This window comes from Octodon degus, unplaced genomic scaffold, assembly GCF_000260255.1.
Source record: "Octodon degus isolate 3935 unplaced genomic scaffold, OctDeg1.0 scaffold00028, whole genome shotgun sequence".
Classification (NCBI taxonomy): domain Eukaryota; kingdom Metazoa; phylum Chordata; class Mammalia; order Rodentia; family Octodontidae; genus Octodon; species Octodon degus.
The window spans coordinates 12,040,151-12,040,779 of NW_004524604.1; positions in this window are offsets into that span (position 1 = coordinate 12,040,151).

A 629-nucleotide genomic window follows, 5' to 3' on the forward strand; every position below is an offset into this window, starting at 1 on the left:
TGGCTTGACAGGCTCTGGGGATTGAATCCCTGGCCCCTGTGTCTGCTTGCAGGTGCTTTAATCCCCTGAGCTATTTGGCAGGCCCCATATTCTCAGTTTCACCCTGGGCTTTTTAGAAGATTTTAAATATGAAGGACACATTGCCTTGAACTTGAAGAACTTAGCATTGTTTCTTGCATTCTATCCTTTCCGTGTTTACCTTCTTGTAGACACTGGCACGTTAACACTTCTTTTGGTAAGAACCCACAGGTAGTAAAGTCCCTTCACCCACATGTATCAGGAAACACATTGTTATTACATCCTATCTCCACATACTTTGTATTTGAGCTTTGATTTTACTCCAGAGAGTTGTGTTCTGTCTCATGGGATGGAAAAAAATCAGAGGTAATCACTACATATTTTTCTTTTATACAGGAGTCATATTAGACAGAAAGATACAATAATGCTTCCAAAGGGAGTATTTGGAGTTGTACTTTAGAAGAATTTAAAACTAAAGGGACCGTAATTTGGAGTAGAGAAACTATATGATAAATCTATAATCCACAAGCTAGAATAAAAATGGGAAGAAAGATCAATTATGACATTGTATAGGTGGATCAAGCTGTGAAGCCGTATCTTCCCCTAAACAT